This window comes from Primulina tabacum, chromosome 3 (genome assembly GCF_025594145.1).
Source record: "Primulina tabacum isolate GXHZ01 chromosome 3, ASM2559414v2, whole genome shotgun sequence".
Classification (NCBI taxonomy): Eukaryota; Viridiplantae; Streptophyta; class Magnoliopsida; order Lamiales; family Gesneriaceae; genus Primulina; species Primulina tabacum.
This window is the reverse complement of record NC_134552.1, coordinates 26624164-26638341: the sequence shown is the minus strand read 5'-3', so window position 1 is coordinate 26638341 and position 14178 is coordinate 26624164.

Sequence of the window (14178 nt, the reverse complement as noted above, 5' to 3'; positions counted from 1 at the left end):
TACCGAAGGTTGCCAGAAATTCAGTTTGTTCATAATTCAGTTTTAGTTTTCTTCTTCCGTTGGTAACTTCACACTTGAGTAAATATGTTAGAAACACAATAGTCCATGACCTATATATAAATAATTTTTATCATTATTTTCTGATATTTCTGTTTTAGCTCATCATAAAAATAGAAAGTATACTTTCGTCTCTATACATTAAAGAACCACAATCTATTAGATATATTAAAACCCAATAACCAAATCTTTAATTAATCACTTTAATTTTGGACTTAACCCAAAACATATGATCATTTAAATATAAATCCATATAACTAAAATTGATCCAACACAACTTACATATACAAGATATCGTGGGATGAAAAAAATTAATTTATAATATTGATGATAAATAGTGGTGGAACAAATGCAAAACTAGTTGAACGAATCCATATAGCATTCAGAACTTATTCACCATAAGAATTTTCGACTATCGATGAGACTACATGAAATGATTCTTGTCGTTAGGGTTAGAGACAACTTATTTTTTATTTTTTTTCTAAACCATTCGGCCGAACCACATACACATATATATAGAAATATTTTGCACCATTTAAAAATAACATCACCAACTAATTATTTGAAAATCTCAAAAATGCAATTCAAAACTTGAAAATGTAAATCGTCAACCAAACCTAAATTTAACATTTTTCAAAATAAAGCATAAACATCTTAATATCTCAGAAATCCCTCAAAAGCATCATAAGTCATAATATCCTTAATGTAAACTTAAATCATAAATGTAATGCGAAAAACTAGCGATGGTACTCGGGTTGTGTGCACTTTCAGTCCAGCTAGTTCACCCATCAAGTCCTCCATCAAAATCATTCTCACCTGCATCTGTGAAGACCATGCACTATGGAAGTGCGCTAATTGTGGAGGAACTCATACAGCCAAAATCACTCCATTTCAGCATAAATCTCGAGTGAGCACCTTGAACCAAAAAGTGGCCACATTCATCCGGGAGAGGTTAGTGCAATCACCCATTGATTAAGCCATCAGCGTCATTCGTGGAGCCATCAACGCAGCGTCATTCGTGGAGCCATCAACGCAGCGTCATTCGTGGAGCGACTTCAGAGCTTACCTTGTAGCAGATTATTCGTGCCTATAAAAAGGAAGGCTTCTCATTCGAAACTTGCACATCCAAATTCTCGAAATCCTCTCTAGCAGCACCGTATTCTCCAAGCTCTTCGCCCTCTAGTAACAAAGCTCTGCTGCAATCTCACCGTTCACGTTTACGTTTTCTTGAGCAGTCAGAATACGGTAAGTGGGCTTTTGCTATATATCTTTCTTTCTAAGTGGGCTTTTGCTATATATCTTTCTTTGTAAGTGGGTTCTTGATACTATTTTATTTGGCACACTTATTTCTTTTTAAGTGGGCATAATATGTTTCGAAAATAAATTAAACATGACTTTGAAAATTCGGTCGGCGTGATATATTCATTTCCATTTGGTATTGAAATCCCTTGAATTGTTCTTTGTTCGATATCAGTTAAATATGTGAAAGCATGTTTGAATTTTTTTTGAAATGCACTGTAATGACTCGATTTAGAAATGGTAAAGGAAATTCCGAACTTTGATATACTTTGTTTAGGCCTTGATGCGGTGGGTTATAATAACCGTTCCTTTGGCCTCGCCCCTTAGAGGAGTAACATATAGGGGACTGATCAGTAAAACCCATAGAAAATGAGATGAATTTCAGTGCTATATTCGTATTTGTGTTAGTATTTGATTCAACATGCTTAATATTGAAATTTTGATAATTTATTCATATGTATATCCTCGATAATGGTCATGCGCGATCGGCCCCCATTTACTGAGTATTTCTCCAAAATACTCACCCCTTACTTTCCCACCCAGATAAGAATGAGAATCAAATTGAGGATGAGGAGCAAGACTACTTTTGGGGATGGTGATGAAGCAGTCTAATTCGGGACCCGTCGATTATTCTGTCTTATGATTTCAGTATCGTGTATTTACGCTTCCGCATGTTTCTATTTCTTTTGAGTTGTAAAGACAGTGAACTTTTGGGAAATTTATGATAATAAACTGGTTTCGGTTTATGATGTACTACGAGGCTAGTTGTTTTTCGATCGTGTGGTTGTTAAACAACGCCGGTATCATAACTCGGTCTCGGGGCGTGACAACATCGATCACACCTAGTGAGTCTAATGACTCAACAAACCTTATCAGGATAACAAGTAGTACATATACAATCACATGCATCGGTAAAATACTTTTACTAAAAATAGCTTTTCATGAATATGCATAACTTTAAACATTGCCATTCATCATATAGGTAAGGTCTAGGAAATTTGAACTAGGTAACCTGACTGCATGCAATTTAGGTGAAACGTCTACTACTTAAAATATTGCTAGAATTTTTATTTTTTTTACAAGCTCATTTTCGAAATTCTTAAAAATTGCATGCATGCGACATTGCTGAAAAATACCTTTTAAAAATGATCGTAATTAAATAACAAATACAGTTAAAAATGGCCAACTCGTCCATAAAAAATGTGCGTAAAAACAAACAAGTAAAATTCCTAATTATCATCATGCTGTCAAAACCAGTGCATAAAATGTTCATGTTCACTTGGACCGGGGTCCCGGTTTTAACCCGAATCAAATTGAAACATAACAAAATTTCTCCCAACTTTATACCACACCTCAAACACGTCTTAACAGCCCTTAAAACATCTAGACTTGTCCACTAAAACTTTCGAACAGCACCTACAAGCTGCTGGAAAAATCGGCACTTGCACTCCTCAAACCCTAGTCGCACCAACTCATTGTTTTGGCTTCCCTTGACCTAACCAGTTAGGACCAGTCACGGACCACCCCCTCCTAGACCACCATAGGACCCTCCTGGACCAAACCATCTCAAGGACATAGCCCCATGCACGCCACAACACACGCTCACCCGAGGCACACCCAAAACTCGCTCAAAATCCTTCCCACTTGCTCGATCGGTTTCATGGTCACGTCCAACTGTGCCCGAGCCATATCAAACCATGACTCAGCCTCAATAGGGTCTGGTCCAAGGCTATGAATGGCCTCTCGCATCGCCAGCTCGCTCGAATACTCCGATATTGCCAACAACAACCCATGCGACCGAAATAAACCCTTCGACTCGAGCTCCACTCGACTCCAGCCCTTATATAGCATAAACCTCGACGTGAACAAACCCTCAGCAACCCCTCGGCAGTCCCTTTGCACTAAGATCACAAAATACCTGTGTTACAACACATTAATGCATTTTATATCCAAAAACTTGAATCAAACCGAACCCTCATGATATCCGAAAGGAATCCTCATGCATTTACACATATATCAGCAATAATATGGCGTGAATGAAGAGAGAAAGAAGATTACATGCATACCTTAGTGATTAAAGAATCAAAATCTTGAATATCTATGCACGGGACGTGAACCGGAGAGGCGGGGAGAAGCTTTGCTTCAAAATGAGCATTTGGCTACTTAGAATTCACATGGAGGCTGCTAGGTAGAGGGTGAGGGATGGCTTCTAGGGTTGTATTAGGTTTAGGTTTAGTGTAGTGTAGTGTTAAATAAAAAACAAAACAATAGTGGGCCTTAACTTGAATTTTAAAAAGATTAAAAGGGTTTTGAGCCCATTAAGCATTAAAATAAACTCAACAAGCCCAATAACACTAATGAAAAATATTTCGTTTTGATATATTTTAGAAATATTGTCTGGACCCCTCAAAAAGTCCTGTGAATCGTTAAAATTTGCGTACCGGTAACAATATAACCCGGTAACAATATAACTCGAAAAATATCCCTCGTTTGAGCGTCAAATTCAACTTAAAACACTGATGTATGAAACTTTAAAATAATCATGCAATAAACTCTAACTATTTAATAATCATGCATCAAATGTATAAAAATATTTAAATACATCTTTTAAATAAAATTCTATATTGGATACATTCAGGTTACGTAGATCGAATTTCCTGGACTATACAACTCTCCCCCCCTTAAAACAAAATTTCGTCATCGAAATTTAAAACTTACCGAATAACTCCAGGTAGCAACTCCTCATCTCGGTCTCCGTCTCCCAAGTAGCCTCATCCTCGTAATGATTCAGCCATTTGACTTTGACCATGTGGATCACCTTGTTTCGAAGCCTCCTAACCTGTCTATCCAAAATCTGACTGGGTCTCTCCTTGAAAGACAGGTTCGGTGTCAGCTGAAGTGGCTCATAGTTCAGCACATGCAAAGGATTCAATATGTACTTCCGCTAGCATAGAGACTTGGAAAACATTATGAACTTCGGCCCAATTCAGCGGTAATGAAACTCTATATGCCAGTGTCCCAACTCTTTCCAGAATCTCGAACGGCCCTATGTATCTCAAATTGAGCTTGCACTTATTCCCAAATCTCCTCACACCCTTCATCGGTGTGACCTTCAAGAACACATGATCTCCTACGACAAACTCTAGATCTCTGCGCCATTGATCTTAGTAACTTTTCTGTCGGCTCTGAGCGGTCTTCATCCAATCTCGGATCTTGACCACTAACTCTGAAATCTATATGAAAAACTTCGGCCCTATCTCTGCCCTCTCTCCTACCTCGTCCCAATACAATAGATACCTACAATTTCTCCCATACAATGCCTTATAAGGAGTCATACCGATAGACGCCTCATAACTATTGTTGTATGTGAACTCCAAAAGAGGTAACTTTGGCTCCCAGCTGCCTTGGAAGTCGATCATGCAAGCTCTGAGTAGGTCCTCCAAAATCTGAATAACACTTCTCTGACTGCCCGTCAGTCTGAGGATGGAAGACAGTACTGAATAGCAGCTTAGTACCCAATGCCTGATGTAGACTCTTCCAGAATGCATACGTGAATCTCGGATCCCTGTATGACACGATGGACACTGGAATACCATGCAGTCTGACTATCTCTCTGATGTACAGCTCTGCGTACTTAGTCATAGTGAAAGTCTTCCTGATCGGTAAAAAGTGTGTCGATTCCTCCAGTTGTCCTCAGAAGCCCTGTCACGAAATCCATGGTGATGTTCTCCCATTTCCACTTAGAAGAGGGAGTGGTCTCAGCTTCCCTGCAGGTCTCTGATGCTTTGCCTTGACCTGCTGACATGTCAAACACTTGGAAACGAATAGCAGAATATCCCGCTTCATGCCCTGCCACCAATAGAGAGACTGAAGATCCTTATACATATTCGTACTCCCTGGATGGATGGTGTACGGGGTATTGTGGGCCTCGTCCAAGCTATATGCTCTCACGGAATCACTGTCCATAGTCGGTCCCTATATCTGACTATGCCATCCACAACTGTATACAGTCTACGGCCCTTAGCCTAGTCCCTTTGTCTCCACTTCTACAACTACTCGTCAGAAGACTGCCCTACCTTGATTTTATCTCTCAAAGTCGGCTGAACTGTCAGAGTAGCAAGAATTGGGGCATCGCCCCTGGCATAAACTGCAAGCTCGAATCTCTGTATCTCCGCCTGCAGCAATCTCTATACTAACAAAAGAGCAATCACTGCGTGCTTCCTGCTCAGTGCATCTGCAACCAAATTAGCCTTACCCAGATGGTAGCTAATATCACAGTCATAATCCTTCACTTGCTCTAGCCACCTCCTCTGTCTCATATTCAGCTCTTTCTCAGTGAAAACGTACTTCAGGCTCTTATGGTCCGTGAAAATCCTGCACTTCTCTCCATACAGATAGTGTCTCCAAATCTTCAGAGCAAATACCACTGCTGCTAGCTATAGGTCATGAGTCAGATAATTATTCTCATGGACCTTCAGATGTCTCGGCGCGTAGGCTATAAATCTGTCATGCAGCATCAAAAATGCACCCAAGGCGAGCTTCGGGCCATTTGTATAAACCAAGAAATCTCCTTCCATGATGGCATAGCTAGAACTGGTGTAGTGGTCAATGCCTGCTTCAACCTGTCAAAGCTTTCCTGACACTCAGATCCCTTGATAAACTTGGCGTTCTTCTTCGTCAAGGCAGTCATAGGCACCGCAATAGAATAGAATCCCTGAATAAACTTTTTTTAATAACCATCCAATCCCAAGAAGCTACGAATATCTGTCACACTCTTAGGCACTAGCCAATCTCTTACTGCCTCAAATTTACTAGGGTCGAGCTTTATACCATCTTGAGATACAATGTGGCCCAAGAATGCCGCTGTGTCAGGACAGAACTCACACTTATTGAACTTGGCACATAGCCATCTGTCCTGTAAAGTCTGCAGTACGGTCCTCAGATGCTGACTGTGCTCCTCTATGCTCCTCAAATAAATTAGTATGTCATCTATACAAACTATGACAAACTGATCCAATTATGGCTGAAACACGCGATTCGTAAGATCCATGAAGATTGCTAGCGTGTTCTTCAGTCCGAAGAGCATCACCAAAAACTCATAGTGCCCATATCGCAGTCCTGAATGCCGTCTTATGCATGTCAGACTCTCTAACCTTCAGCTGATGGTATCCGGATCGGAGGTCTATCTTCGAAAAAACCGATGCTCCCTGAAGTTGATAAAATAAATCTTCAATCCTCGGCAACGATTACTTGTTCTTGACTGTGACTCTTTTCAGCTCTCTGTAATCAATGCAGAGTCACATACTGCCATACTTCTTCTTGACAAACAAGACCGGCGCACCCATGGGAAAAAAACTAGGGCTAATGAAACCCTTAGTTAGCAAATCCTGAATCTGATCCTTCAGTTCTTTCACCTATGCAGGTTCTAGATGATAGGGAGCCTTAGAAATAGGCACGGTACCCGGCATAAGCTCGATAGAAAAATCCACCTCTCTGTCTGGTGGAATGCCTGAAACATCGTCAGGGAAAACACTGGGGAAATCTCTGACCACATCAACATCCTCTAGCCTCTGACTGGTTGGCTCTGAAACTGACATAATACTGGTAAAAAACATCTGGTAGCCTCTCTTCATGAGCTTTCTTGCACACACTAGAGGAAATGATGTGCGACATCTGCTGGTGTATGGTTGCCTAAAAAATAAACGGCTTACTGCTGGGCGGTCGGACAAATACTGATCTCTGTCGGAAATCTATGACAACTCAATTCAAGGGAAAGCAGTCCATACCCAAAATAATATCAAACTCCGGCAATGGTAGGACAATTAAGTCTGCCTGCACCTCATATTTCTGTAAACAAATCTCCAATATCTTCACTATCAGAGAAGTAAACATCTGATCCCCGGATGGAATCGATACTCTGAATCCTGAATCCATCGCCACCGGTATGATTCCTAGTCGCTGGACGAACGTCTCAGATAAAAAAGAATATCTAGCTCCAGAATCTAGCAATGCATGCGTGGCTACACCTGAGATATATATCTTTCCTACGACGAAACATACCATCAAATCTGTTTGCGTTCGAATTTAATCCTCAAATTTCAATAATTGCAATTTGACCCTTAAAGTTTTCGAATCTTACACTTTTGGCCGTATAATTTTTGAAATTTGCAAATTGACCCATAAAATTTCGAATTTTATCCCATAAAACCGTAAGATTCTCGAAAATTAAGCATTAAGTCCCAAAAATTAAGAAAATTTGAAAATAGCTCTTGAAATTTTTGAGTTTTGCAATTAGGTCCTCATATTATTGGTTATTACACTTAGGTCCATAAAATTCTCAATTCAAACAGTTCAACCCTAAATTCAAGCTAGGTAGAGCATGCATCCTAATTTCTTATATGTTCTCAATTCCATAAATTAATTCTCACAACAATCATATAACCCATGCAAGCAAAACAATAAATTAAAATCTTAAACATAAGGGTTACCCGTGATCAACGTAGAATCTGGCTCCGCCTCAGCCTCCTCGGCATGCATCACGTATGCTCTGCCAGTAGTGGGGCCCTTGTTCCTTGGGCAGTCTGCCGCCTTGTGATCCTCCTGCGCGCAAGTGAAGCATTTGTAAGTCCCCCATCAACACTTGCCGAGGAGGAACCTGTTGCACTGCGTGCATGGTTGTCCCTCTGCCGACTTTGGCACCCTTGGTACCTGTGGTGGTCTCTGCTGACCAGGCCTCCTAATTTGTCCATGGGGCTTCTGCTGTCCTTGATGCCTCAGTGGCCCTTTTAAACTGCCTCTTCTGTGGTTGGGAGCTGGACTAGGCCTGGTGCCTCTTCCTATGCATCTCAAAGTCTATGTCCATCAAGGATTGCTCCGCCTTAAAAGCACATGCAGTGGCCTCATCATAGCTCTCCGGTCTCATAAGCATCATATCTCTACGCAATGTGAGTCTTAGACCATCCACAAAATGTCTCAAATTCTGTGCGGCATCTCTACCAATGAGGGGCTCAAAATGACAGCCCTTGTAAAACTTTCGGATGAACTCCACCACAATTGAGTCTCCCTGGCGGAGACTCATGAACTCCCTCATCAGGTGCCCCTTGATATCAGCTGGGAAATACTTACCGTATAACTCATCCTTGAACTGATCCCACGTGAGGGTAGTCAGGTTCAGCCTGTGCGCTGCTCCCTCCCATCAGGAGGGATGCATTATCTCTTAAAATATATGCGGCGCACCTGACCCGGTCGCCATCCCTCAAATCCAAGTACTGAAAATGTAGCTCCAAGGATCAAATCCAATCTCTTCCAGGAATAGGGTTAGAGGAGCAGCCTCCAAAAGTCTAGCCATACCCTCCAGTACACGGGTAGCTGCATCTATTGGCGGTGGTTGTGGTGGAGGCCTCTGCCGACTCAAGGAATATCATCCTAACAATATATACTGAGGGCACGTTGGGGATGCATGATATCTGAATATAGTCCAAATTCTAAACGTAACACATCATGCAATTTAATCTAGTTTTTAAAATAGTAAATATTTAAATAATTAAAGCATCTAAACATGTTCTGTAAATCATCGTAAAACTTAAAATATGCATTCATGCATGTGATAGTAATATCTTATTTAAAACATAAAAGCTTACAGACTTGAGGTGTAACGTAACGCACTTTAAAACTACGGAAAATAAATTATTTTTCTTAAATAAGTAATAAACTTTCAAAATGCAATCTAGATAAATTGCTTGACTAAATATTTGAAATATAAACAGGTACGAACTATTTCCGTGTCAATAATGTCACAGTCAAAACGGGCTTGCAAAATGTACTTGTTTAAATAACATAAAGTAATTTTTATTAAAATCAGAGTAAATAAATTTAACATGCATAAAATTCTTGAAAACTTAAGCGGTCCTCGGGTTAGACCTCCGTCCATTCTGAAGCAACTCACTAGTCCCCACCTCTCTCCACCTCGTACTCGTCCACACCTGCATCGATCTAGCCTAGTGAATCTAAAGAATCAACATGTATAAACTGAGAATACCAAGTAATACATAATAAAACCACATGCATTTTAAAGTAGCACATACATACTTAAACTCTAAATATACTTACATAAACATAGACGTGCCATCTTTTCATAAACTTTTTTATAAACCTGCTTGCATAATACATACTTAAACATGCATAACAATCATCAATTTGTGTGGAGATATGTTCCAAAGCAAGTGACCCGTAGCATAATGCGCCTGATCAGACTAAACCACAGTACTGGGCTTGCAAGGATCATCACAGTCTTTCGACCTAACGTCCAATCCCACATACATAAGATCCACGGTCTTGCTTTACCGGGTGAATTTTCCTTATTCATGCTTTATCGCTTCCCAATCCTGATCAAAACTTGTTCGTGCTTTATCAGGGTGGAGAGGTTCTCGGACACGCTTCTCCGACTTTCAAACCCGTAACATAATTGGTCACAAGACAATTCACATACCTCAAAAAATATAAACATTTTCTTTTTGCACGTCGAACAGCGTTGATGGCTTCGTTGGATCTCGCTTGAACTACTGCTACACATACTAACACATTATTCATACAACTTAAATTCCATAACTTAACAGTATCAATCGTACTCACTATCGAAGTAATTTAAACAACTTATGACTTTCTATACCACTCGAAACTTGACCATGTTTAATCATCATACTAAACCATGACATTGAACCCCTAAACCATCTGATATGAAGTATGAACATTTACAAAGCAATGGAAGACACGTACCCCGCTTAAACCATAATTCAATGATTCCTATTCAAGCTTCGTATCAGCAAGTCTAACCCTCCCCAAGCTTGGTGATAACGATGCATTGATACCAAAACAAGGCAATAGCGCTGAAACCTAAAGCTCCTCAAACTCCTGGACCAGCGCCTAGGCGCCTGAAGTGTAGCGCTGCAGTGCCAGGTTAAGCGCCTAGGCGCTACATCCCTGCGTCGCGGTGCTATCTGTGGGAAAAGCAGGCGTTGCGGAGCTCCTCGTACAGCGCTGTGGCGCTAACAGTACGAAAAACAAGCGCTGCAGCGCTCCAAATAAGCGTTGCGGCGCTAACCTTGGATGACTCAAACCCAAAATTCGGTATAATTCACTTCCCTACGACTTCTATTGTAACCAAACCCTTACAAACCCTAAATGAAACACCGATTACCGTCTGATCACAACACAAGACATACCTAAACACAATAGTGACCACCCGACGGTTCCCAACAAAGCCTGCAACCAAGAAACCTCAAGAAAACATGAAGAACAACTTTTGATAGTATCACTGTTTGAGAAGTCACACGAGAATGATCATAACTCACTCGTCTCTTGTCCAAAAATTACGAATTTACTGTCAGTTTGAAGATATTAAAAATTACTACGTTTTATATATTGGAAGGTTTTCCAGAAAACGATCAAAAATTCGCAGGATTTTAAATTATAGCAGATTCGGTTTTTGAGATCTAAATGTTGTTCCAAAATCTTTCCAAGCATCATTGCTCAAACTTTGCATAACATATACGGATTTTTACGCGCAATATGCATAAAAATATTTACTATGACAAGATCGATTCGGAAAAATGAAAGATTATACATGCCTTGATGATTAATACTCACGATACGAGGAATATCGAAGCGAGGAGATGCAAGAATCCATCCGGGACAACTTGTGGCACGTTTTTTCTACTAAACAACGTGAGTCTCAGAGTGAGGCTGCTGAGAAATCGTAGGGAAATGAGGTTGGATGCTGGAGTAACTTAAGAGCCCTAGCCTTCCTATCAAAAAGAATAAAACATAAGGTGTGTGCGTGTGTGTGCCGATGAGAGAGTGTGTGTGTGTTGATTAAGGAGTTAATTAGTGGCTTAATTAGACTAACAAAATAGCTAATAATCAATTAACATGTTAATTAAAATTCTAATCCAATACTATTATTTCACAACTAATTATACTAGAACCCTTAATTTTAATGGAATAAACGTGTGTCAAACTTTTAAGATTTAAAATCCCCAACTATTCAAATTAGTATTTTTAAAAATCTTAAAATCTTAAAATCACCTAATAAATTATATTAGGCTTTAAAATGCTTTGAATTTCATAAATCATTTAAAATACCAATTTGACTGAAATACATGAATCGCCTAAATCGTCACCAGTCTATTTTCACGATCTCACATCAAATATTCACTTGAAACAATAAACTCAAGAAAACGTTTTAACGTGCAACAAATAAAAATCAAAAAATTTAAAATAATGCAAATCATTAATCATGCATCGATAAAATCATTTTAAAATTAAAAAAATAATTTAACAATTAAATAAATGCATGAGTTTACGGGTACTGATTTTGGGCTCTAAAATTCCTCCCCCACTTAAATAACCTTTCGTCCTCGAAATTAAATCTTACCAAACAACTTCGGGTAGCGACTTCTCATATCTGCTTCAGCCTCCTAAGCGGCCTTCTCCACTGAATGATTCAGCCACTGGACTTTGACCAACTTGGTCACTTTGTTCCGAAGTCTCTGCTCATGTCTGTCTAGAATTCGGATAGGAATTTCTTTAAATGACATATCTGGAGCAAGCTGCAACGGCTCATGACTCAAAACATGCAAAGGATTTGCCATATACTTCCTCAGCATCGAAACGTGGAACACATTTTGTACTCCGGCCAGATTTGGCGGTAGAGCTACACCATAAGCAAGTGTCCTAACTCTGTCAAGAATTTTGAATGGCCCAATGAATCTCGGATTCAACTTGCCTCTCTTCCCAAACCTCACGACACCCTTCAAAGGTTCTATCTTCACGAATATGTGATCTTCTACGGCAAATTCGAGATCCTTTCTTCTCTTGTCAACATAACTCTTTGGCGAGGGCGGTCTTCATCCTGTCTCGGATCTTGACCACTACATCTGCAGTCCGGTGAACAATCTCTGGGCCAAGTTCTGATCTCTCAAAAATTCATCCCAATGAATCGGCGATCTGCACTTCCTTCCATACAATGCTTCGTAGGGAGTCATACCTATAGATGATTGAAAACTATTGTTGCAGATAAACTCCACTAGGGGTAGTTTTGATTCTCAATTCCCATGGAAATTGATCACACATGATCGCAACAAATCTTCCAATATCTGAATCACTCGCTCAGACTGGCCATCTGTCTGAGGTTGGAATGCTGTACTGAATAGAAACTTTGTCTCCATAGCTGCATGTTAACTCTTTCAAAAGGAAGATGTGAATCTGGGGTCCCTCTCAGACACAATAGAAACTGGGATCCCGTGCAATCGAACTATCTCCCGGATATAGAGCTCTGCATACTGAGTCATGGAGAAATTTGTCTTCACTGGTAATAAGTGTGCCGATTTATTAAGTTGATCCACTATAACCCAAATGGCATTAGATCTTCTGACTGATCTCGGAAATCCAACAACAAAATCTATGGTGATATTCTCTCATTTCCACTCGAGATAGGGAGCGGCTTTAGCATCTATGCTGGCCTCTGATGCTCTGCTTTCACTTGCTGACAAGTGAGACATTCAGATACAAATCGGCAAATGTCCTGCATCATCTTTGGCCAATAACACAACATCTGTAAGTCCTTGTACATCTTGGTACCCCATGGATGGATGGAATATGGAGATGTATGTTCCTTTGTCAAAATATCCCCTCTGATCGAATCAACACTAGGCACCCACATCCTTCTTCTGTAACTCACAATACTATCGTACACTGCCCTTGGCTTCATCCTTCACTCTCCATTTTTGTAACTTGTCATCTAAAGGCTGACCTCGACGGATTCGGTCTAGCAAAGAAGACTGGACTGTCAGATTAGCCAATTTGGGAGATCTGCCCTTAGGATAAACTTCTAGGCCAAACCTCTGAATCTCTGGCTGAAGAGATCTCTGTGCTGACAGCTGTGCTACGACTGCTTATTTCCCGCTCAAAGTATCTGCCACAACATTAGCTTTCCTTGGATGGTAGCTAATTTAACAATCATGGTCTTTTACTAACTCCAACCACCGTCTTTATCTCATGTTCAGCTCTTTCTTCGTGAAGAAGTTCTTGAGACTCTTATGGTCAGCGAATATCTGCCATTTCTTGCTGTACAACTAGTGTCTCAATATCTTCAACGCAAAGACTACGGCAGCTAATTCGAGATCATGAGTCGTATAGTTCTTCTAATGCACTTTCAATTGTCTGGAGGCATATGCTATAACCCGACCATGCTGCATCAATAATGCGCCTAAACCGAGTTTAGAAGCATCGGTGTATAACAAAAAATGCCTAGCTCTGGTGGCATGGATAAAACTTGCGCTGTGATAAGAGCTTGCTTCAATGTATCGAAGAAATGGAGACACTAAAACTGGCATGTTTTTCTGACATTCTTCAGTCCATACAAATTTAGCATTTTTCTTAGTCAATGAAGTGAGTGGCACTGCAATGGAGGAAAACCCATGTATAAATTTCATGTAGTAGCCTGCCAAGCTTAGGAAATTACGAATCTCTGACGCGTTCTTTGGCTCAACACATTATTTTACTGCTGTCACTTTAGCTTAATCCACCTCGATGCCACTGCTAGATACGATATGTCACAAAAATGCTACTTTCTCTAACCAGAATTCACACTTACTGAATTTCGCAAACAACTTGCGTCTCTACAAGACTTGCAAAACTGTACTCAAATGTTGCATGTGTTCCTCATGGCTCTTCGAGTACATAAGAATGTCGTCAATGAATACTATGACCAACTGATCTAGGTAGGGCTGAAATACTCAATTCATTAGGTCCATAAAAATTGCT